General features: G+C 37.4%; 1 protein-coding gene across 3 annotated transcripts in view; it reads right to left on the bottom strand.

Annotated features, from left to right (window-relative positions):
• Positions 1-25,663, bottom strand: part of LOC311433151 (uncharacterized protein) — a 313,366-nt gene that overhangs the window by 73,817 nt on the left and 213,886 nt on the right. For 2 of the 3 annotated variants that reach the window (XR_014690589.1, XR_014690594.1), the window contains one exon: positions 4,250-5,130. The exons of the other annotated variant lie outside the window; for it this stretch is intronic. The gene's annotated coding sequence lies outside the window, so the exon portion shown is untranslated. Of the gene's footprint in view, positions 1-4,249; positions 5,131-25,663 lie in introns of those variants that run through there. 3 annotated transcript variants of the gene reach the window in all.

Genomic DNA, 25,663 nt, shown 5'->3' with positions numbered 1-25,663 from the left:
ACAAAAATACTTGAACATAACAAAATAAATCTATTCTGTGAGTGATACGGTTTCAGATGGCATTTTTATAGGATTCCAGATATTTTTGTTACATGTATCTGTCTCGCTACCTAGCTAGCTGCAGAGCTCAGACAGCATATCTGTCTCTCTTTTTTATTTTATTTTTTGTGGACTACAGACAGTTCCTTAGATGAGATGACTGCATTTCACTGTGAAATTAAGTATCCAGTCAGGAATTGAGCACAATCATCATATGGGCAAATCAAAATTATGGCTACATTTACTGCCTACAGAAATTTTTGCTGCACTGCTTATTAACACACTGAAAACATTGTGTTAGCTAATCGTGAATGTGCCGATTTTCATTACCCATGGAAATGTATAACATCTTTTGTTAAACTTCATTGACATTTTTCATCAAGTGAGTAGAGCAATGCTCTGAAATGTGGTAACTGTAGATTCTTGTTATACAACTTTGAGTAAAATATTCGTTCTTCTAATTCCAACAGTAATTAACTTGGATTGGAATTCTCCTGACTCATGTAACAGTCTTCAACACTATATTAAAGGATCCTAGTGTTTATGTGGTTTGAATAGAAATCCTGTCCCATATATGTAAGACTATATTAAGGCACTAAAGACTTTGAAATACAGAAGAGAAAGGTATTGATCAAATCACCCTAGCTTGGTCTGTAAAGCTATTTTTTTTTTTGTTTAGGTTTAAAATGAAGTGGTATCTTCTTAAAACTTAAAATGCTTCAGAAATTAAGCTCTCGAAAATTGTTGCATCTCTCCATGAAGACTAAAAATTAAACTAAACAATTATCATAATAATAACCCAGTTGTACATGGCAGACAAAAGAGAAGCTAATACTTCCCTCGCCTTTTTGACTGATGTTTTGTTGGGCTGTAGCTAAACAGCACTTTAAGTTGACAGTAAATTAGCAAACAATATGAGGGAGGAAAAAAGAAAGAAAATCATGCAGGGGTTAAGATGTTTATGTAAAACAGTGATTTTCCTTTTTAAAATTAAAACGTACAAATAAGCTGGTGTCAGAGACTAGGTGATCCTTCATTTCCACCGCATTGAGCAGGCTCACATCAGCAGCAGACAGCCGTTAATATATGCGTCTGGCTCAGTCTGGTCTACCAACTAGGAATTCATCGAATTGTTAATATCATTCCTTTTTTGTATGCACCACACATCATTTTCACTCTCTCTCTCTCTTTTGCAAGAGCTTGTGTTTTGTTTTTTTGTTTTTGTTGTAGCACAAGCTGATTACTCTGAAATCACATATTAAATAGCATTTAGAAGCATTTTGTACTGGAAGAACAAAAAGTCATATAGAAATGAGAGTATATTGAAATTCTGTACATATATCTATGCATAGTATACCAAAGATGCTTTCTATTTATTTGCACTAATAGAGACAGCTTTCACATACTGTCAAAGCATAAATAAGACTGCTTTCTGCGTGGTGTCTGCAGACATTGTCACATAGTCTCAGGATGGGGAAATGTCTTGTTGATCTTGGTGGGAATTCTGCTCAAGCAAAGGCTGGGCTTTTCCCCCCCTCCATCCGCCTCTGTCCCACCACAAGGAGTTTAATGTGCACCAGAGGTGGTTTTGCTGTGTTGAAACTGGGGAAGAAGAGGGAGGAGGGAAAAAGGAAGGCAGCATACCAACTTCTTCATCTCTATGGCAAGGGGCAGCAGTGAGTGGGCAGAGAAGAGCCACCAGAGCTATCCCAGTTCAAGCAGTAATGCAAAGGCAGTACTACGTATTCACAGCTTTTGCTGTAGCACTCAATAAGCCAGATAGGGGTTTCTCATGGCTCATTTTATTCTCACTGCAGAGCAAAAAATACTTGAAATCTTTGGATTGTTAACTTCCGACAGAGGCAGACATTTTGCACTAGTTTCACCTTCATTGTACATACAGTACTAAAAGTAAAATGAATACCAAATGTGAACCATCCGCATTCAAGTAAATTTTGCTGACTCAAACATAAATGCAATCAAAAGTCTTTCATGTGTGCATTGTATATCTGATTAAATCTATTAGAATTTTATTTTGATAAATACTATGCATAATTTAAATTCTACCTATACACAATATATTCTTATCTCATTATATAGCTTGAATGAACAGAGTACATGTTCACCTGATCAGTACCTTAAATATACTGTTTTCAGTACAGAAGACTATTATACATGTCAGTTGCTACTGAACTACTTCAACAGTGTAGCACCTAGCTGTGTGAATTAGTTTTTTCATACACAGATTGAGGTCTACTTTTTTCATATTGCCTGAATAGATGTCAATGATGTTCAACAACACATCTGTGTTTAAAAACAATAAAAAAATTACCTCTATGTCTGAACATTTGCAAGTAGCTCTTTTCACTGTTCTGAGTATGTGGAATTGATGGTTATGAAGAAAAGAATTGCATATTTACAGGAACTGTATCATCATTATAATTGGCAAGACAATATTTTTATGACTATTTAAACACTAATTATATCTTGAGCAACTTGGAAACCATGTACAGCACAGTTTCTGTCTCAAGAAAACAAGACAACAAGAAAAAGTATTATACTAGCAGATAAGAACAGTTTATTTTAACAATAGTATTGATACTTACAATAAAACACAATTCCTCCCACACAAGTGGGAAAAAAACACTGCAGCCAAAATACCGTTTCTGAAATGAATAAATAGTTTAGATGCCTGATCTATGTAAAGCCTTTGTCTCAGGGAAGTCTGATGTATCAACAAGGTCCTGCAGCATCTTGGTTTAGACACAGGAAACAGAGAAAAATGAATCAGAACTAACCCACCTATAAAATACTAAGAAATACAAATCAAATTATGCATTGTAAATCAGAAGTTCAAGACTAATGAACAGTGCAGAATAACTAATGCCCTTGTAAATCTTCATATGCAAAGTCAGTGTAAGTACCTAAAACTCACTGTTTTTGCCAGTGGGAAAAAAATGCAAAATGATGAAGAGGTCAGAAGTTGAGTCTGGTTCTCAGAGTACTGCCAGCTCTGTTTAAATTTAGCAGGTACACAGGATGTGATTCTGTTTGCAAAATCATCTTAATGCTGTAGTATGATTTTTACACCAATGTTCTCTATCAGATTAAAATGTAAAGTGAGACGATATTTTAAGTTTGATATTGTGTTCTCACTCAGACAAAGAAAAATAATGGCACCTAACTATAAAACAATCTTTGTCCCATATTACAGGAAAAGCTTAGCAATAGCTCTCCTGTAGACTGAAATCATTTCTCAAACAATAGAATGAATGTTTCTAGGCCTCAAACATCAGTGTGTTCTATGTTTTAAAAGTTAATTAAATGCTGTAACAATACAGCTGAAAATATACTTTGTGGTAATTATCTACCAGTATTGACTATAATAATAATACTGTGGTTGAAAGCCTCTTGTATATTTCAGTATCTGGTGGGTTTTGCTTGTTTTTTTTTTTTTTTTTTCTTTGTTTTTTTGTTGTTGTTGGTTTTTTTGTTGTTTTTGGAGGTACAAACTGGCATTCACTTTAAATTTTAATACAAGTATTACATGGCATCTAATCCAGTTTTCTAAACATAAGTGTGTAACATACTAAAGTTGCACAATGTATAAGTTTTTTTTTTCTTTTTTTTTCTTTTTTTTTTTTTTTTTTAGGAACAGGTCTCCTGCTTCACATTTTGTATATTTTCCAGTATATTAACAAAGGTATGTTTTCATTTTTTCCCTTCCACACAGGGAAAGCTTCTTTGGTTCTCTAAATTCTGCAGCGAAACAATCATAGTCCAAAGCTGCTGGTTCCCCTCCGCCTAGGTCCCAAGAGCCTGACTTGTGATTGTTGTTAAAAAACCTCACAAGTTAGGGTCTCAGGGACTAGGAAAAGTCTGATATGATCCAGTAGAATTCGTCTTCCAATAATCTGAATTGTTTAGTAGTCATAATCGCTGTCAGCAAAACTTTCACTGCTATTGTAGAAAGAAAAAAAAAGAAAGAAAAGAAAAGAAGAGAAAAGAAAAGAAAAGAAAAGAAAAGAAAAGAAAAGAAAAGAAAAGAAAAGAAAAGAAAAGAAAAGAAAAGAAAAGAAAAGAAAAGAAAAGAAAAGAAAAGAAAAGAAAAGAAAAGAAAAATCAAAAACAAAAACAAAACCACAAGAAACAACCCCCCCCCAATCAACAATGCCTCCTCCCACCCAAATAAACACACCACAGTTTCACGTAGGGGGCAGAAAAGATCAAATAAGCAGGCAAGACACATACATACATTCAAGACAATGTATCAGCTGACTGAACAGACTTTTCTTAGAGTACAGTCCGTAACTTTTGAAAGGCAAAATCAAAACACAGCAAAAATCTTCACTGCCTTGATACATAAGTAGCCATATTATAATGCCTCGGAAGGAAGCATCTAAAAATGGGTTAAAATGTGCTTCTTCCATCAGATTCGTACAGTAGCAATTTTATTCTATTTCCCTTAATGTCATAAAGAAGGATTAAATGCATGTTAAGGGGTTTCTAATTGATATATTTCCCCATTATACTTTCAGTCCTCCTGTTCAGGTGGGCCCTAGGTTACACAGTACTTTAAACCCCTTCTCGATGCATGGATAACCTCTGGCACGTATTTACTTTTTGCTCTTCCCCACGTTCAACATTTAATCCTTCTACAGACTGCTAGCAAAAGCTTCTTCCTTTCCAATGTCAAAACCAGCTTTCGCTCCATAAACTGTAGAAAACACTGACATGCAGAGATTGTTGTCACTTGAACCAAATTACTCAAAGCACACACAACTTTCAAATACTGTCGATACAGTAAGAAGAAATGATAGGATTTCCCAAATAATTTCGTTCTGAAGCCGAACATTTTTAATGGCATGACCACGATCCCAAATTACTTTCGCATTCATTCTCCTCCGATCTTTAGCCTTGTTTGCAGAAGGAAAAAGAAAATTTCTACTTTAGGGACGGGATCCACGGTGTTATTATTATTTTTTTTCCTCCATCAGAGCCCAGAGCAAAAGAGACAGCAGCCATAAAGGTCCTAGCCACTGGAGCAGAATCTGGTATAGAAAACTCAGTGCTCTTCGGGAAGCCGTTCAGCTTTAAAAAGGAAAAAAGAGAAGAAGGGGGGGGGGGAAGAATTAGAATCTCTGCTGGTCGAACAGGTGAATCATCCATTTACAAGAAAGCTGCACAGAGAGCGCTGCTGAAGAAAAGATTTGCCAGTGCCCCCCACCCCCACCCCTGTCCTTCACCCTCCCCTCCAGAACGCTACTTCAAATTTCAGAACATTTTGACTTATTTAAAATATTTCAGTAGATGATAGAATGTAACATTACATAAGAGCCGTTCCTTTGTCACTGTGCACTATTCAATCACTTATGCATCAGACACAAAACAGTTAAACGAAACAAAATATATATATGAGAATATATATATATATGTATAGCAGTCCCTAAATTTCATTCCATTTCTTTCTTTCAAGCTGATCATGATTTAACAAACAATTTTGACCACAGCTTTCAAATCAATAATTAGAATGAAAAATCTCTCCCCTCTATAAATATGACATTAACATAATTATACCACCCCCATCGCATAGACCCATCCTCTTTAGGGAATACATCTGATGCTCTGAAGATGGAAATCAGTCAGATTTTAGTTGCTCTCAAACGTACCTTTGCTTCTCACTGACTGACTGGCTTTACCTCCCATGCACACACACGGTCACCAACACACGCACACACACACATACACATGCGCGCGCACATGCACACACACACACGCGCGCACGCACAAAAAGGCAAGGCAAAGCAGCGGATGCTGACTCAGAGCGGTTGTGTGTGGAGGGGGTGGTATCGGCTGGTATTTTCACTGCACTCATCATTAACATTAACTCACTCTCTAGCATCCACCCTCTCTCAGACCTGCTGGACTGCAGCATTTGCATGACGCTGTCACTCTAGCCCTTGTGGGTCAGATGTTAGAAGAAAAAAAAAAAAAGCCTCAAGGCTCTCATAAGGAATGCCTTCATTTCTTCCAAAGGGTCCCTCTTCTTATTTTTCCACCTTTCTACTTCCTCTGTTGCTGTGTCTCAGTTGTTTGACATCTTTCCGGAAGAAAATGTCTTGAGCTGCAATAAGCCAGTAGTCAGTCGGTCCTCCCCTCACCTCACACTCCTATTCCCACCCCCTTTTTTTCCTAATCAATAAGACAGATCTCCAAATGCAGTTGTGAAAACAGGCTCTGACACACAGACTTTCATCCTCGATCCTCTGCCTCAGGAATAGCAGGCAACCCAGGCTCACACGTGATGTAGAGAGAAATAATGCCAGTAATTCTTGAACAGACTTAGGAGTTTATTCTACGCCTTCTTCATTTTTTCCTTTGCTTGCATAAATACTAATGGGAAGAACACAACAGCTCTCAATAGCTATAAGGGTTCTTTTATTCTGAAAATCATGATCATTAAAAAGACTAATATTAATCTTCCTCAAAATTAATGCTGTCTTCCCCCCACCCTCATTGTGCTCTTTATAAGAAAGAATTGTCTCATAGCCAAAACACTGCCAGGGGCTGAATCACCATTCACTGTGCTGAAATCATAAGTTCCTGGACTTCAGTCGGTATTTAACTGGACTAAGGATTTTTTTTTTTTTTATTTTAGACTTTTTAATTGGGAGAAAAAAAAAAAAAAAAAAAAAGCTGTTTGAGTCCAAGGGAGCACTGTGAGAGAACAATAGCAGTGCACACACACTACGGTAAGAAATACTGAAAATGCACATTTGTGCTACACTGGTATATGTATATGTAATTTATTTACTCTGTGGTGTAGAGCAGTCTGTGCATACACATGTACATCAAATACATACACACAAACTTGAGAGGTATATATAAATCATACAATGCAAAACAAAGCACAGAGGTTGCTAACTGAAACAGGCACAGGTTGTATGACAGGCTATGAAAACCTACAGAGCACGCTTACTGTGTGCATTTTTACCTCCTTTCTTTGTTCTTAAGACCAGGTACTTTAATGACTTATGGTGCTGACAATCTTTCCACCTTTCCCGTTTTACGCGAGCAGAATTTGTGCATTATTTTCCCAGACAACACCACAGCACTGGTGCGATTCGCAGTACAAAAATTATTTGCCAAAGGGGGGCAGGTGATACAGTGCTGCTCTCCAGCCAATTCCCCAGGCTGCCGGCCATGGTGGGGACACTCGCCCCGGCCGGGCAGACAGGCCCCAGGACGCAGCACCACACCGCAGCCCCGCCAAGGCGGCCATTTGGCAGCCTACGCCAAGGGCACCCGCTCGTGGGTGAGGTCCTTGGAAAAAATCGCACGAGCCCGGAGGGAAGAAAGTAAGCCACGGTGCCTGGGTGCCTGCCCCGAGCCCTCAGTTCGTATAGGCTTATGACCAGTTGTTGTAGCAGTAATTAATGCCTCCGATAAAGGACGGGAGAAAGTAGACAATTAGGAAACAGTTAAGTTTGTGATCTCAGGGAACGGCAAAGACGGAGACAGACACACACCCACAGGCAGAGACTGAGAGCGAGAGGAGAGAGCCAAGCATGAGACAACAAAAGCAAGACTGAAATCAGATTTGGGAAACTGAAAAAATACAGGATTACAGCATTCAGCTTAGCATTTACTGAGGTATAAAAAAAATTAACACATGCACAGCATGGCTTAAAATACTTATTGCCATCAATAGTCTGTGACGGATGCCGGCTTCTTACTGCTATACGTACATTAGATTGGTCATCGCCTCTTAATCTCCTTTTGCTCAGACCCATCCATTTTTTGCTGCTCCAGCATCTGTGCCCTTTATGCTTTTTTTCTGTATAGTTACCCACAATACCCTGGATAAATTAATGTCATGACCTCGCTATGGCTATCAGACAGAAAAAAAAAAGTCTACTATTTTAATAATTGAACGTGCACGTACAGCAAACTGTCTACTGATAGCCCAGCCTTGTGGACTGCCTCCAAAAGCAGCCTTTGCTAGCTCTGCGAATCAGAAACAACAGATGCAAATACTAGCCACATAGCCCCAGCTCTCCGTCTTGCCTTTTTTTTTTTTTTTTTTTTTTTTTTTTACAAAAAAGAACACCTCTTCAATCTGTGCTGTCTCATTTTCCCTGCATCTGCCCCCTCAATGGTTAAAAACACTAGCCTGCCAGAATTAGAAGCGTTTGAATAAAAGCATGAAGATGAGTGAAAATTATAAATGGCTGCAGATTCTGGAAATTTATATCCACATGGTGAGTAGGGAAGAGTACCCAGGTTCAAGTGCTGAGCCTCACTTGGGAGCACCTCTGGGGCCGATGGGACTGCAGACTAGATTAAATCAATAGTCGTCTGAAACGAGATGTCGTAATCAATCAGCTCAATTACCACTGTCACAGATCTGGGCTTAAGGTCTTTCCTGATTCCACTCTTCTAATCATTAACCCTTCTACATCCTCAAAATGGGAGCTCATACTTGCTCTGCTGTCCTGCCTTTCAGATAACCCAAGTTTAGCTTAGCCTTTTTCCCCATTTTCCCTTTCCTTGTTTAAAAGACGTAAGAACGGGTCAGCAGGAAATGTTTCAAGTGTGAATATGGCAAGGTTAGATGCACTCCTTTAAATGCACCTATTATATATTTGCTGTGTGTGCACTTATATATTATTATTATGCCTCCGGGAGTGGCTGGGTGGATCAAAGACTGCTGTTTAATTAACATTCAACTCAGCTGTTTCCTTGGAGATTACAAATAGAAGACTAGTTGAATTAAACTGAAGCCGTTCACTCTCCTTCCACTAATCCAACACCACACAGCTCTTCTCTACTCAACCTAGTGAGGAACAACTTGTTTCTGGTTAATCAACCACTAGGAAAGTCCATTTTCAGTTTGAGGGCAAGTGTGAAAAAGTTGTAAGGACATTTTTGTATGCATGTTCGAATTTCATGGAATCGCCCAACCAGTCACCTTGTGCATCCACGGTGTAGTAAATCCCCACACAATGTAAGGAGAAAAGAGCCATCAGCTTTGAACATGAGCAGAGCCACTTTAAAATATTGCCTGTAATTGCTACTTGCTATACAAAGATTAAATTTCATCAATTTAACATTTTTTTTATTCTTGTGCGAGTCCTGAAAAGAGAAAAGCTTTTCATAAAAATGCCTTAGCAATTGTCACATATCCCTCTTTCAGTTTCTCAGGAGGAAAGAAGTGTTGCTAGATAGTTAGCAGGTATGCAGAATTTTGGTTTCTCAAATTAGATTTATTCTGCCGATAGACTCAAATAATAATAGTGAAAGGAGCCCCATTACATTCACAGTTACATCACTGTCTGTGCGCAATGCCTCTGTTTCCAAGCTCAACCACACCTTTTTTAACCACGGATCTGCTTTTCAGCTGGGGAGAGTGAGTACACAGCCCCAGCCCATGCGGTGCTGTGAACGCCAGGTTCACAACCTGTGCCACAGCAGTGGTATTTCGGGGAGGCATTTGTGCTCCTGGAAGCTAGTGGGTATAGAGGCAGCATGAGGCACTTGGCCACAGAGTCCTAAGCCAAGGGAGGTGTCTGGGGGAATGGCACCTGCCAGGGCAGGGCCGTGTGCCGTCCCGGGAGGGTTAGCATCAGAGATCGATTGCTGCATTTCACGATCCAGATGTTTTCATTAGTGGAAATATAAAAAATTGGGCTCAAAAATGATTCAGCTGCTAGCATAGGCGCTTTCTATCAGGCTTATACCTCAGTCGGGAACTGCTTTGTTCCAGGAACTGACCCCTCGCAGATGGAAAAAAATGATCTCAGCTTCACATCTTTTCTGGGAAAGGTTTAGCTGACAGAGGGATGAGATACAAAAAGAACCTTAATACTGTCTTTTAGTAATGCTGAATGGATGAGAAGCACCAGACGGCACATTGAACTAGCTGAAGGGTACTGCTCAGTTTTGCAGGCAGCAGTTAAGACTTTAAGTATCATCCACAAGGGGACAGCATTCACATCCACACTGTTAAGATGCGGCTTGTGTACATGAAGAACAGAACAGAATGGGAGTAGCAGCCATTGCTGACCACCCCCTGCTATCCCTTCACCACCACCACCACCCCCCCAAAAAAAAAAAAAAAAAAAAAAAAAAAAAAAAAAAAAAAGTGTTTCCAGTATTATTACTTATGGACAGACAAGGAGGAGTGGTGAGGCTGGACATGGATTTTAGATGCCAAAACCCATTCAAATACAGCATGAGCCTTTTGTTTCTCAGACAGCAAGAGTAAGGTGATTTGCAATAATAATACATACTTTTTGCAAAAACTAAAGATTGTCTGAAATAACAAAAAAATAACATTTAGAGAATGGGGAGACAAGAACTAGACACTACTGGAGCAGAATCAGACTGTGCCTCAGGTGAAGGGAGAAATGTAACATTATTTTGATTTTGCAGTTCTCATCTTCACATTTTCAATGTGCTACAGTGGGAGGTAATACCCTCATCCCTCTTCTTTTTCTAAGAGCAGAAGTTCCTTCATCACGGCTTATGTGAAATGGATATTCATTAAATAAACAATTTAGCTTCCTTTACTGTAGCATTTAAGTAACTGAAAAAGAATGAGGCTGTTAGACTGACTGGCAGCTATGCATATGCCACTGTTGTATGATTGTCAATACCTCCTCACCTTACCAATGAACAGCAAAGGGATGAGGACTTTAGAAAAATCCCAATCTATCTAGTACCTGATCTATCACAAAAATCTACCCTCTTTTAAATTTCTTGCTTAGAAACATTACACCTGGATTTTGTGTTATTGTTAATGACAGTGCTTTTTGTTAATTGGCTGAAATTCCTACCTGATCATGCAGAATTAAAAATACGTGTATTCTACACCATTCTTTCTATTACAGAAAGGAAATCATACAAACAAAAATCCAGAAAAAGAGCAATATCCATCTCTCCTTGTGTAAGCTTCTTCCTATCAGGGACCACTGTTATAGTCTCCTTGCTGACTTGTCAGTTTACCTGCACTTAATTAAAACACAGACATATGACAGCACAAATTATTGCAGTCTGAATTACTTTGAAAGTATATGAATACTATTCAATAGACTTTGACTTTACTGACATTTTTAGTTAAAAAAGTAATTATTTGTGAAAACTAACCGCTATGATATTTATTCTTTTTATTTTTAGCTTAAAAAAAAAAAAAAAAAGCATGAAATAATGATCTTTTCTATTTATGAACACTTTTTAGCCTTACTTCATTAATTGCTTTATGTTACTGCTTAATATAGCATTAGCAGAAGGTGAAGAAAGGGCCCGGTACTAAAATGAAACAACAACTGTTCATAAAACTGTTTTTGACTTAACAGTCAAGTTTGCATTTTCAGTCTCTTCACTAAAAAAGACATAAAGTCCTGAGCACTATTATAAAACTCTCACTTCATAAATTTTTCAATATGACATCTTTACTATTTCCTTAATAATTAGGTATGTATGTATAAATACATATATAATCAATCAAAATTCAAGATTACATGGAACAAGATCATCAAAATATATTGTTTATTCCCTGAAGCCTCCCTTCCACCCCCACCCCCACCCTTTCCTCCCTGCTGACATTTCGTACTATTGTTGCAATCAGCAGTGGGCCTGATCCTGCAAATAGGGCAATTCAAGTATCTTTATACAAATGGATAGCATCACTGAAATTATCTGAACTATTTTCCTGAGCACTGATTCTTGGATTCCTCCATGTTGAATAAGAATCAGATTTATGAAAGAAAATTAAAGGTAATCTATTAATTAAAGGTAGAATTTTGTTTTATAGATAAAAACTCTCGTATTTTGTTAACAACGTGATTTGAAGAGAAAAATTTCCAACAAACATACCATTTACAACATACCATTTATAGAGGCTTGTTTTACGAGGCTTCAAAAGAAGGCTGAGGAAAAGCAAACCTTTTTAATCAGAAAACAAAACAGCAGGTTCAATGCCTGCAAAACCAGAATATTTTAAATTTTCTAGACAGTGAAGGTTAAAGCTATCCTGCATTCTCATAGTTCCCTCTCTTCTTTCAATCAATCTCATTGATTTTTTTTAAGGGTCAGAGGCTATACCTTCATTGATCAAAGAAACAGCCTGACACAGCGAAAGAGTCTGCCAATTCCAGACAGATCAATCACACCTTTGTCTGCTTTTGATACATTATGGTTATTTATTCTGCATCACCACGACTTTCTGTCGCATGCTTCTTAATGTAATAATGCTGCTCGGGGACAATAAAAAAAGGGGGAGGGGAAATATTCTATTAGAAATATTTTAAGTCTCTCTCTCTCTGGTATTTCTGAGGGTGGTTTATGATGGAACATGGCCAACTTGTTTGATTTCATTTTTGACTTGGAAAAGAACTCCTGTTCTGGTATTTAGCTCTTCTTGGTCAGCGTTTTGTAGGGTTTTATAAAGGCAATCCTTTGAAAATGATTTGTGCAAAATGTTTTCAGAAAAGTAATTAGATCTCAATAGAACAACAATTATGATCTAATCGCAACCAGAATTCTCCATGTTTATACTCTGGTTTAGAAATGTTTTAATACCCAGCTACAGCTACCGACTGCTTTATGACTGTAAAATGAAACTAAATGGTCAGCCTAAAATAATTGCTAGGAAATATTGCTGAATAAACAGATATAAGTGCTGAAAAGCTCCTGGCTTTGCAATCTACTATGCTGAAATCCAGATAAAGCTTTAAAAAACGCACTATATGTTCACTGTCTGTCATGACTGAAAGTTATATGCTACTATTTATCTTTCCATAGCATCTCCAAGCAGCCTTTAAAACTGGTCCAATATCAAACCTTTTATTCACATTTGGTAGCCTCTCACCTCACAAACAGTTGCACTACTTAAGAGAAATTGCTCATGAGTCTTGTGATATTTATTATAAGCAAAAGCATTAAAATCCAGTTCTAGAGCTGAAACTTAGAGAAGCCCGTGGCAAAATGCCCAGTGACTTCAGTGGAGTCAGGACTTCACAGCTAGAATTTACATCTGAACTCCTTCAACTCAACTACCTTCAGAAGGAAAAGGCAGCTCGCAGGACCTCACCGAGACATGCCCTTAGAAGAACATGAAAAAAAATTAGCATGCTTCTTAGCAAAATCACTTACAAAGCTGTGATAGGCTCTATGCACAATACAGCCTTAGCAAAGGCAGTAGAACTCTTCAATAAAATTAAGCATGTAAATCTTTGCAGAATCAGGATATCATGTAATAAGACATAATCACCATCTTGAAGAAATTATTCACCTACATTGCTGTAACATTAAAATAAGATATACGATAATCCAAACACTTGGCATTAGTTTTTGATTTCATTGTGCCTACTCTGAAAATTATTGTGCACCAGATTTACAGTTACATCACATTATTATGTAGAGCAAAAGGTAAGTAGTATACAAAGCTGAAATATTAAACCTATTAAAAAGTTATGAGTTTGACAGAGTCCCTACATGTATTTGTGTGCATGCCAAGAGATGCATTTAAAAACCTTTAACTAAAGGAAACTGCCTTCCAGTGATAAACTGCAATGCCTAAAAGACATTGCTGAAATGCTACCGCCACTTTCAAAGGCCAGGAGACCTTAAAAACGGTTGCTGGCTGACAGCATTACACAAAAACATACAGTCTCTTCTGCAAAGAAATAAAGCTGAATGCGCAACATTTCAGAGAAGTTTTGAATAAGTCTATTTGTCCAGCTTACTTCGCAAAGGCTCTGTAGAAAACAGCACCATAAACACTTTCAGTCCCCACACAAGGGCTAAACAAAGAGTCCTCTTTCTAGCCATTTAATCCAGTAATTTATTTTTTCAACCATCACATAAATCGAAACACAGCTGTAACCAATGACTTGCAGATCCAGTTCCCTGCCAGCTGGATCCTGTTCTGCTGAAGCAGCAAGATTTTTACATTGTTCACTTCTGTACATCTGGAGAAATCATTTGGGTTCAAAGGTGACTAGAAAAGCTCTTTAAATAAACTCAACCAACAGTGAAGAGAGGCCTAAGTATCTACAAAAGCTACATGGAGTTCCATTTAAAGAGTTATTTTTCTCAAATTAGTGGGAAGAAAAAAAAAAACAGTTTGCTTCTTTAAACATTTTATGATTATGACATTTTAATTGAATTATACACTCAAATACGTATTTTTGTAATAAAGAAACGTTTACTGTTCCCCAAGAACTTTCAAACAGTGTCAATACTCAAAAGTGATCACAGCTATAGCTTGCGTATTTATCACATTTAAAAGAATTGTCAGTAAATTAGTGATGGAATGAAATAAAATATCAAAAATATATCTCAATTCATGCATTTTAGCTTTAAAATCAAAAAGAAAACAATAAGAAAGCATATACCGTGCCTAGACATGCTGAACCTGAAATGTCTCAGAAGTTAATCCTTAAAATAGCCTTACTTCAAAAAGCCTGCATCATCCCTTTCTGCATGAGTCTGCTAGTTAAGTAACAAAAATGTCCCTGACATTTAATACTGCATACAGTAAATTGATTACAATGCATCATTTCCTTTGGAAAAGCAATCACACAGCAAACCAGCTGAATCTTGCAGAGGTAAATAACAATGATATTGAAGGCTCGTATAATCTGTATTTTTTATAATTTTTCAGACAAAGAACAGACACTCAAATATATTTCCAAAAGAGACTTTTCATGCCTAGCACTGGCCTCACTAACAAAAATACTTAAAAACATCAAAAGTACTTGCACTAGGTTTTGTTTGCAATTCATAGACATGCACTCCCCGTTACAAAACAAACTAAAAAGTGTCAACGGACATGGACTCAAGCAAGTGGGCAAGACACATCCAGAACATGCCTTGATTGCTTTGTTAAAGATGCAGTTCATTTACTAAACATGATTAAGAGGTATTTCAAAATTCAGCCAGGGTTCACTACTTTAACTGCTTCTTTTCCTTCTTTAATACTTACTGTCCGAGTTGGTTTGAAACAATGCTGATAAAAGTATCTTCTCTGGTTGCCATTCTGGCCACATCTCTGCACTGGTTTCACATTATTCCCCACCACCTCCTCCTTGCAGTTCAAATGAGCAGCTACCTCACCTTCAGCTCATGCTACTTGTTGTCTGCTCTTGTCTGAGCTCCCCCTCTCACTTATAATTATAGGAATACACTGTTACATATGCTATCTGTGTTCTGTTATGAAAGTATTAAAGAAGAAAAGCAAAACAAAACAAAACAAAAATAAATAAATAAAAATGAAAATATGTCTGTAACAGTCAAATTAATCAGATAAATTATCTTCAAAAATTAACATGCACAAATCATACACAGATAATTGCTACATCACTCCAGGGCAAACTTCAGGGAATTTAGATGTGCATTTCTATACACTAACATATATAGATTCACGTAAACATTCTACAATTAAAAGTATTTAGTTTGCACTTAATTACAGTGTTTCTGGAAAGCTCTCTCCCTTCAGTCTCTGATGTGTATTTATTCTTAATTATGGTTTAGTTTTTGCCTATAATTAATATAAATATCACAAAAGTGAGTTAAATTTGACAGAACGTAAGCTGCAACTGACCAGTGGTTGAGCTTCTGCAACACCTCCTATTATCGTCTTTGCCAAAATCAACCACACAACTAAACAGCACAAACTTTATTTGTCATCCATTTACCACAGTTCTTTTGTTTCACTATCAGCTGTCCTCTCTAGTTCAGATTTCATATTGTCAAAGCTATTTGCCTCTATTTTTAATGAATAAATTAGGACTTATCATCCAATTCAGACACCACCTATGGCCCCTCGTGTAACACTATCTGCATGCCTGCTGAGGATGTCAGGTAAGTTAGATCAGGGTAACTTTGAATCACAATCACATGCACCCTTCAGAGGCCTGGCATGGTCTAGGAAAAGTAAAGGAACCTGCACAGAGGCACTGGCTGTTTTAGTTAGGTGACTTGAGCTGCTTAGAGAACCTCATACAACTCTTTTGCATCACAGTTGACAGTACAGATGGTATTCTCATTTACCCAGGAATGTTACTCCCATGGCAGACCCTGAGGCAAAGACTTTAGTGGGTTTTATATTTTTGGTTTAAAACCTAAGCCCTGCTGAATGAAGCTCCCAACTGAAAATCTAACTCACCAAGCTAGAAAAACTGAATCAGAGATTTTTATATCTGACATGCAAATTTCAGAATGTGCTAAGCCAGATCTTCCAATTATCTGATTTTTTGTTTGGCAAATGTTATGGGTGCCTCTACCTGGGGGCTTGGGTAATTATGCTTATCCTCTACAAGGCACTTAATGATGCCAGTTTACATTGCCCGCAGTCCTTTATGTAACCTGTTCTACTGAATGCTCTGCAGCAGGGGTGAGCAACTTTCTGAGGCTGGGGTGCCAGACTTCACATACCTCTCCCACATTAAAGATAGAGCTTGTCAATAGAAACTGAACAGGGAGCCAGGAGCTGCTGCCATTTAACAGTGAGTGATGTTGCCAATCACCTTTTTGGCAGACTCCTGCCCCCTGCAAGGCAGCCATTCCCATTTGCCGTCTCTCCACAGGTTTGGAACCAAGGACATGTTATCCATAGCATAAATCAGGACATCTGCCAGAAGAGGTGGCCCTCTCTGCCCTCCCACCTGACCTCGTCCATTTATTCCTCCACCTTGCTTGTGCTGACACTTGCATCTTACAGCTGCATCGTAAAGCAGACTAGGGAGCTGACCCAAATAGTAAACAGAAGAAATGAAAGATTAGATTGCATCTGGATCAGTCCTTGATCTGGCTCATTAAACAGCCACATAAGCTACATAAGCTAAGTGACAGCTCAAAAGGCCAGGTGGAAATGTGTGCCACTGGCAAGAGGATGGAACTCTCCTTTCAGTGGCAGCCTGAATTTATGCAGGATTTAAAGTAGCCCTGTTTCAGGTTGGAGCCAGGAGCTGTGGGAACGGTGGCCTCTCAAAGTCATTAGGACTCTGAGAGTCCCCATTTTCTGTCTGTGCCCTAGCCTTACTGCACACCTATGCTGAACTCTGCAATATGGAATTAAAAATACTGTCACAAGCAAAGACATGAAACTAATTGAAGACAGAGAGAAATTAGAAGATACAGCCAGAGGAGAAAACACTAGACACTCCTGAAAGAATCATGTAGAGGGCTGTTCAAGGTGGTCAGAACAGTAAATGAGGTATTAGCAACAGTCCAGTAAGTATACCAAGGCTACAAGTAAATGTGAAATCGGGTATTAACAGTAATTATGCAACACACAAAGGAGAATCTCAGAGATTCCAATACACCTGAAATGAAAATTATAGCAGAGCTATGGATAGTTGTGACCATGGAATTAAAACCAGTATTAGATCTCTGATTTTCAGACACTATCAATAAGTTTATTTGAACTTTGCCAAAAAGAGATGATAGGTACAATATATGTGTAGTTATTTGTACAGTACTTGCATGTATCTCATTCAATTTATCCAATATAGAACTGTGTTCTCAGTCAATTATTTACAAAGGTAAAATAGACTGATTTAGGATTTTCATGATGTCCACTGTAATATACTATATTACTTTAAACCATACAGAGAGAACCAATAAATTGTGTTATCTCCATACAGAATACAGCATTTTTATTTTTATTTCTAATTTGGTAAGTAACGTGTCTATCAGTGATGTAGTGAGTACACTTTCATTGCATATCAGTGATGTAGTGAGTACACTTTTCATTGCATTTTGATGTACAGGCACGCACCACAAGGCAAACATATGCCTCTTCCTTCACAAATAAAGTGCCATCAGACACTGCATCCGTGTTTGTAAATCATTTTTGAGATGCTGTGTTCTCACACGTGCAATCTGAGAGCAACAACATAAGATGAAACATATCATTGTGAAACATATCACATCTATTACTTATGAAAAAAAAAAAAAAAAAAGTGGAATGGCACGATCCACTGCTAGGTCTATGTTGTGTGCTGAATTCCTAAGCAGAACATCTCACCACAATGTTTGAGAATTTCAGCCCAAAAAGGACCATGTCTCTCTAGGGATCACAGTATCTGCAAGTGTATCAGAAACTTATGCGATGCATGCATACATGTATGACAGACTCTGCCTTGGAACCCACCAGCTGGCTGAAAGATACTGACAATGTATCAATGCAGAAAAATAATTATTGCACAACTAAAACAAACAAACAAAAAACAACTACATTTTGAAACAAACTTTCCAAGTCCACACTAATTTACTTTTGAAATAGCTCCCAAAGCATAACTTCCTTTTTAGTAATGTAAGTTTGACATAAAATATTAACTTAAAGTACTTTGTTTGCACATCCTTGAGGGTATTGGGGTATGGGGTAACTTGAGGGTATGACCTTGGGTATTGACCTGAGGAGAATACCCAAGGTCATACCATCAGAGAAGCATCAGAGAATCATAGAATCATAGTATAATGTAGGTTGAAAAAGATCTCTAACATCATCAAGTCCTACCATTGCCTTGAATAAAGACATTTTTGATTATAAGGCTGCAATGACACCTTGAAAGGCACAGTTTCCTCTGAGTAATCAGAGGCTCAAAGACAGTAGAAGATACAATCTTCACTCTAACTAATAGCTGAAATCCTGCTGTATGAGCCTTGACCTTGCCCTCCCTGAGTACAAAATTGTAGCTTAGGACAGCACCCAAGGAAAACGAGTAAATCCTTCTTAATACTTCTGTTTTCTCTGCAAAGAAGGGAAAGCTGTACTACACTTTAGAGAACATACTTCTATGCTAGTAGGTTAGATGCCAGCAGGATAACCAGCAACAGGTGAAGTGCAAACTTTTAGCCTTTTATATGACATAACAAATGTCCATAATGGGTTAGATCCAAGGGCCTCCTTGGTCAGCATCTTGTCTCCAACACTGCATTCAGATGGATGCCAAAGAAAGAGTATGGACCAGACAAGCACAGATGATACCATTAACAAAAGAGCATGAGGTGTTTATAAGGAAAGAATTGCTTCGGATATTGCTAAGAAAGCTGCCAGGTGGAAAAAATTAATTGTAATAACCTATTTACAGGAACTGAGGGAGGACAGGGGGTAGGTAGGACAGGTAATAACAGAATAATGAATTGTTATTCTGTACTCAATAACACTTTTCTGTTTCCCAACTCCTCTCTGTTTTCCATGGATATTATTACAGTGATTTCAAATCCACTTTGTAAGTCAAATTCCACACTATGCTCAATACCAGTAGTACTAGCTACAGTGTAAAAGCTCAGCCTTTGAACTTAAGTTCTTTGCTGCAAGGAATGTCTCATTATCGATATGTGAACTACTTCAAACAATCAGCACTTGAAGTTTGCTGAGGAGTGCAGGGATCCCAAAAGACAGAAGCAACACCAATAAAACCCAACAGTAGCAGCTAGCTAATAATAATGTGTTGTTAGATAATTACTTTTGCTTTCTCTCTCCATCCTAGGATCCTTTGGTATCCATCCCTGGAACTTTACATATGTGATATGTATGAGATATGAGATATGTGAAAAATTCAACTTCTAATATCACATTTGGGTATTTCAACTATATTTGTGAAGCCACTTTGATTATACCTTCTCTATGTGTCTGACAAAACATAGGTAAAAGTTATTATGCCCTACATGGTATTATACATGTATTTTACAGACAATTGTAAACAGAGAAATATTCTCCTAACAAAACACACAGGAAGCTACTCAAATAAACTACCATATTTTAATATATTACTGGATCATTAGATAAAGTTCTTTGTAAAGATATAAACCAGCAAACAAGAGATTCCTCTAGTGTTCTTTTATTATTATTATTATTATTATTATTATTATTATTATTATTATTTTATGCTGTGGGAGACAGAGGGATTTAGCGAACCTCTTTTAAGTGGTTTGTGGTGACAGGTCAAGGGGTAATGGCCACAACTGTGAGCACAGGAAGTTCTGCACCAACATGAGAAAGAACTTCTTCACAGTGAGGGTGATGGAGCACTGGAACAGGCTGCCCAGGGAGGTTGTGGAGTCTCCTCTGGAGATATTCGAGGCCCATCTGGACATCTACCTGGGCAGCCTGCTCTAAGGAACGTGCTTTGGCAGGGGGGTTGGACCCAACGATCTTTCAAGGTCCCTTCCAACCCCTACAGTTCTGTGATTCTGTGATTATTATTATTGTTATAGAGATGCTGTACAGGGTATAGACACCCTAATTATATTTATTTGAAAAAAAAAAAAATTACCATATTTTCAAGTGGATTTTAGTTAGATAACTTCAAGCCTTCCTGGGTTGCAAACAAATTCTGATCTAGCCAACTGTGAAAGTCCCCAGACCTTACAAAATGGTTCAATCTCACTTGGAAGTGATTTTGCTTTGCAAAATAACCCACCTGCCAGAGTAGTGTCGCATGATCCTTTTCCATACAAAAGGGGTACTGAGCCTTAATGATATTAAAATTTTTCAAAAGCACTTTAAAGCACAGTATTTAAAGCAGTTCAACTTCCCAAACAGCACCATTACACTGGTTTCATTCTTAACATTCATCAATGAGTCAACATGCATTTTCATTATTCAGTGAGGACTACCAGCAAGAGTGAGGTAAACAATACCTTAGGACATGTATTGTTTCTTCCTCTCCTCTCCTCTTCTCTTCTACCTCTACTTCACTTCTACCTCTACCAGTTCTTACATATTTAAAATTGTTTAAAACTGTCTTCTGTATTCCTGTCACTAGTTTAGCTAGTGATCTCACAGCAGCAACTTTCAATTTTAAATACCAGGCATTCTGTCCTTGCTAAATGCCCAGTAAGCTACATTAGAACAAAATGCACTTTCCCCCACTATTTTTTGAACTCTCCATAGTATTTCTAAATTATTCACCTATTCCCTGAATATCAGTGGGGGGTAAATGAATGAAATGGTATGGCTATGGCTATGGCTCTTCCAAAATTATTTATTATTATTTATTACTTTATTAATAATTATTAATCTCATATTTTACCATTTTTTCTACCAGCAGAATACATTTTGGGAAAAGAAAAAATCCAGTAGTTCATATTCCTTTAAAACCATCATCCTTTGGAGGAAAAACAACATCAGCAACCAAGCAACCAAACACAAAAGCAAGGAAAGACCATAACGTCTCAAGCAGCACTCCACATTCATTCATTAGAGCCTTAGTATGATTACTTGTGTTCAGGACGTTGTGTTCTGGAATCCTCACACTCCAAGTTTCTCCACGTTGTATTCTGCTTATTAAAGGCAAGAAAATAATTTTCTTATTATCTAATCTGAAGACAGGATTTTTCTTTTGATTTGTAAGAATTTCAAATATGATGTTAACAGGTGTGGGAGTAAAATCCACAGTACCTATGTACATTTCAGTTTATTTCCCAAAGGGATAAAATAGACTTACTAGAGCTGTAACATTTATTTCACAGACAATCCTTTCACTTCAAAATAAATCAGCTGAAGTGATTTCAAGTGAAGAATTTGTGTGTGCAAACCCAGTCTTGTCATTTGTTTAGGCTTACTCGCCCACTTCTCTGTTTCAGGACTACAATCAGAATTTACCCAAACTGGAATTGAACATCAATGATATTTCCCTTTATCTACCATAAGAAATAGTGGTACCTGAAATGACACCAAGCAAGACATCCATGGATGACACCAGTGGTGACTTTACTGAGGGCCACTACAGGTTAGTGAAAGGAAATCTTAACATAAGATTAATGAATCTCATTGTTATTCTAAAATAGTCCTGAGTAATGGTTTAAATTTTGTGTTGGAAAAAAAAAAAAAAAGAAAGGTAGAATAAAGATTGTCAGAGGAAACAAAAACATTGTCCATTATTTTGCCGAAGATTAATCAAGTAGAATGAAATTGATAACATTTTAAATGACTGTAACTATTACAAATTTAAGTGAGAATATACACATTATATATGAAATTCAACTTTTTGAAGAGGCTTTCAGAGCCGTACCGTTTCAGAGCTTTCATATCTTTTTGAATTTAAGTATGTACATAAGCAGCCTGAACTGAAATAAATTTCACTCAATCACAGCATAAATGACCACCACCATGCTGTTAGCAACTCTCAAAGAAGATTGGCAGGAAAAGCACAGTAAGTGGTGTCAGTGCCAGCTTGAAGAACAATACAAGTATGTACTTTACAGACAAAACAGGGAGGACTGAACAATGATCAGGCATTAACACAAAATAAATTAATTTGTGGGGTCCTGAATATCACAGCTCAGGGCACTATTTTATTTCATGCTTGGGTATACAAACATGACCTGAACATGTCTAACTACAGATAAACAATAATTGAACTTTTCTTAAATATTTGTTCAAAAACATCTTGAGAAAATTTTCTGGAAAAAAAAAAAAAAAAAAAAAAACAGTAAAAAATGGTTAATCATCATGCTAAACAAGAAAGAGAATCAGGAGAGATGAGGAGAGATGGTTATAAAACAATTTTAAATACCTTTATTTCGGTTCAGCAAGCCTAATGGATCATTTTAACCTCCAGTTCATATATACTTTTATATGAAAATAAGGATGTCAGAGAACCACATTAATGGCAAGGATCCATAGCTAGGAAGGACCTCAGAGCACAGCAGCAATTCAATGGAAAATGAATTTTTGCCTGCCTTGATAGGGCTTGAAAGGAGATAGCAATAGCAACAACACAGTGACAGTTCTGTGGCCTGTCTGTTCAGGGAACAGAGGTTTTATGAGGGTATTATAATATTCTAAAATGCAGAAAAGAACAAGAAATATCATTTTACAACTAAAAGGACTATTTATTGACAATACAACCATGAAATGCTTTTAATCTTGAAAACAGGCAATTTAGAGGAGATAAAATGGTAGTGTGTAAGTATGTCAAGCAAGACACAACTTCCAGAAAGAAGCAAAGAAGGCAAGGAGTGCACGGACTTGCCTTTCAGTCAAGAGTAACTATTACTAGGTTTCAACTCATTTCTTTGGTTTTGGGGTTTTCTGATATTCTTTGCTGTATTTGTGATGTAGAACAGTCTGGTGAAAGATTAGACTGCAATGTAGGTTTAGACAAAATGTGGATCTTTCATTTATGCTGAAAACCAGATATATGTGACCATGTTCTACCTATACCAAGTTCAACCTAATTTAACAAAAGAGGAAGTCACACCTCCTACCTTCTTTCCCTACTAAAATCTATGCACCAACAGTTGCAACGAGGGACCGAATCACGGCCATCTTAATGAAAACCTTTTTATGGATTTCTCTAAATCCATACAGTTATTTGAGATACTGCATAATGCAGTTTTCTCCTAGAAATATATTTTAATCAGTTTCTTTTATACAGCTAAAAATGATGCTCATTTCACATTTTCCTTATTCTCCTCTCACGTATTCCATGGTCAAGTATACTGTATAAAGATTACTTCTGTGAATGTGTGACTGTTTATAGAAAGACTGGTACATTTCCTCCACAGACATACAGTTCATTTGCTTACACCATATGTGATTTACTATTACCTTTACCTTTAAACTCTAGAGAGACACATGAAGTATGTGCCTGGCAGATGCAGAAAAGCAACAGTCTGGCTAACTACAGGTGTAACTATGTAAACCTTAGCTGTGCCAAGTAATAATTATAATATAAGCAAAGAACAAGGACTACCCACAGAAACCCCTCAGCTGTTTCAACAACAGCGCAGACAGGGTAAATCTTGCCCCATGGAGAGGACAGCAGGACAGAAGTACTCAGCTAACATCTTCACTGATACCTTCCCCTTCTGGACTTCTGGTTCAGCAGATGAATCTCTGTGAGATACTCAGCACCCTATAGTGGTTGACCCTACAAGCACATGGGTTTCAGTTTGGATTTATGCAGCTAAATTGCCCTGCTGAACGAAAGCACCTATGAACTGGATCTTTCTTGCAGTGACAACCATTTAGATACTTAATGAAGAAAATGCAGTCTTATCACAAACTTAAAATTTGCATCTCCTCTCTTTAACTGAATCTTCACTTAGTGTTGTACTTTGCAAAGAGGCACAACAAATATATTTGGAAAGTGTTTTCTTCTCTCCTTTTGTTTATTTCTTCACCAACTAGGTCAGAATAAGAGATGGTGCTGCATTGTAACTGTACTGTATGTAGATCAATATCGCATAGATAGGATCTTGTTGCAGTTGTTTCTTGTTTTGTGGTGTGGGGTTTGTTTTGTCTGGACAATTTTTAAGGGGAGGGGAATAGGCTGCTGCCGTCTTAACAGATCATAGGCTTTATTGAGCAGTCTACAATGATTTGATCTTTTTCCCTGGTATTTTTAATGTGTTTAGAACCCAATATAGTTCATGAATAGTTCAAAATACCTCTTTCAATGCTTTCCTACATCACTAATGAACAATTTTTGATATTGTGTCATCCATTGCTGTAGTTCTGGGGGTTCTCTTTTGAAGTTCCCCTCATAATGCGTTTTGGACTTGAGTAACATAGCTAATTGTTCCATTTGCAGATGTTTCCACCTCTTTGCCTAACTTTCTTTGCCATTCATTAATACTCTTTTTAAGTAGCAACTCTCCTAGGAATGAGCAATGGAGCATGCCACTGTAATCTTCTTGTTATAGAGGAGGTTGACTATATATTATACTTTAGATTTTTTCATCTAACCATTTTTATCCCATGACAAGGATTTCTCTCATCCCGGGTGACTACTTAGCTTCATTAACAGCTGCTCCTGTGGAGAAAGCTTTTGAAGTCCGAAAATAGTCCATTTGCTGATTCTCTTTTTAATTCTTTTGCAATATCTTGGTTAAACAAACAAACAAATAAACAAAACCAACCTGTGGTTTAGTGAGGAATTCATTTCCTTTGCAGAAATAGCCCTAGTTACTACCATATTTACATTAGTATTTTACCATCTTAGTCTAAATATGACTTCCTCTAATTCCTAGTCTCTTTCTATTTCTTTCCATGTTCCTGAAATATACTTCACTGGACTAATCTGAAACAGTTTTCCAAAAATTGGTCACAGTATTTGCTGCTATTCAGTTCTTCAGTACAAAAAACACTGCACGGAAAAAATCTAAATAAGAAATGCTCACATCCTTATCACATTTTTCCAATAATAATTTTGCTTATTGCAAGAACTAAGCAGTATTTTCCCTCTCAGAATACAGAGATGGAGACATTTAAATTACATTAGTACTAACATACAACAAGAAAAGCAACTGAGGAACTCCAAGGAGAATGAAAATCCTCAGACCTAGACACTTTTATTTTAACTCTTTGGAACTTTTCCTTTTTTATAGTCTTGTAAATTTCCCAGATGAACCCTTCCCACTTACATGTATGTGCTAAACTTTATTCTCACAGTTGTGGAATTTCACAGTTGCATGAATTTCATATCTGAAAATTGCAATTTGTGATTACCTCACTTTGCACCACATTCTTTAGAGTTAAGAGAACACCCCTCTTTCAATTTGTCATTTCTACGGTGTAGAACATACAATTCACAGCTTGTGGAAAGTGGGAGTGCAATGGATGTAAGCCAATTTGGAGCCCTCTTTATCCTGGGTTGCTCTG

Source organism: Aythya ferina (genome assembly GCF_964211825.1).
Source record: "Aythya ferina genome assembly, chromosome: 1".
NCBI classification, from domain to species: Eukaryota; Metazoa; Chordata; class Aves; order Anseriformes; family Anatidae; genus Aythya; species Aythya ferina.
Note: the sequence above shows the minus strand (reverse complement) of the source record. Positions and strands in the feature narration are given on the sequence as shown.